Here is a 1301-nt window from a genome sequence, read left to right as displayed (position 1 = left end):
CTGCAAGTTTTTTCTCTGAATATAATTAACATATTCTTCAAGTCAAGTATGCATATGCTCACTTTAAAATGTTTTCCAGTAGGAGGAAGAATTAAATGTGTGCTTAAACTGAAACTCATGCTCAAGTACTTTGTTGAATCAGGCTTTGTAATATCTATCCAGCCCCTTCTAAATAGCATTTCTTTAGTTCTTTGCTCCTGACTAGATTGAGCAATGCACTGTTTAATTACATCAGAGCCAGTGAATATTGATGTTCAACTCAAAGGTAATGCTTCCAATCTCACCGTCCCCTTGACTAACCAATGTGACTTACTTGAATTTGCATTTTACAATCTAAATAACAAGCTGCCCTTATAATTAATTATTTATGAAAAAGCAAGAAGACACAGACAAGAAAAGTATTTTTCCAATGAAACTGTAGAAAGAGAAGAAATAGCTTTTTATATTAGTTCACAGTTACTGTAAGAATTATGCAGCTTCTTACCTATGTAGATCGTATAATGTGGGATCAGTGGAAAATAAGGTGCTGGAAAATAAGTTGGTTTGTGGGCCTGGACATTTTGTAGGTGTGTAAGATAGCAGCTGAGCTGGTTCTGTACAGTGTGTGGAGGCTTTCACCACAGAGATGTCTATAGACATAGAAGCCATACCTGACAGGGGGAAGTGTAAAGACCCTGGTCTCTTCCCTTTGGAAGAATCAGGGATTTCTGGAGTGAATCCTGAGTTGACAAGGATTTAAAGGCTGCTGAAAGAAACAATGGCCTTGAAAAACAGAGAGGTTTGGAGGTGAAATGAGGGAGAGAAATAGCAGCTCTCTGGAAAGGAATAAAAAGGACACTAACAGTTAAAGCTTCCTGTAGAATTAGGTGGACTACTCCCATTTGTGTTATGGGCTGCATGTCTCAGACTGTATGCAAAACTGGGAGAGGGCTCCTGTAAAAATTCTCAAACTCCACTTCAATTCTGCCTGTAGAGACATCTCCAGGTCTGCTAATAGACCACTGCTACCATAATGAGATCTAAAAATTAAACAGCCTGCAACATCACCAACTTTGGAAGTCCTGCACAGACACTGAGTGTCTGGCATTGCTCTCCTGTTCATCTAAACATGTCAGAAAACATTTAAAAAGTAAGAGAAAGATTTCGTACCTTCAAAGCTAACCACAGAAGATAAGGAATACAACAAAAGCAACATGAAAGCAAGGCTTGCACCAGCAGTTTGACTCTAACCTGACTTTATCTATAGATGAATGCAAATTGCCATTCTTTCCTTGATAAATTAAATCAAGCCTTGATGAAAC

This window comes from Numida meleagris, chromosome 5, assembly GCF_002078875.1.
Source record: "Numida meleagris isolate 19003 breed g44 Domestic line chromosome 5, NumMel1.0, whole genome shotgun sequence".
Taxonomy (NCBI): Eukaryota; Metazoa; Chordata; class Aves; order Galliformes; family Numididae; genus Numida; species Numida meleagris.
Note: the sequence above shows the minus strand (reverse complement) of the source record.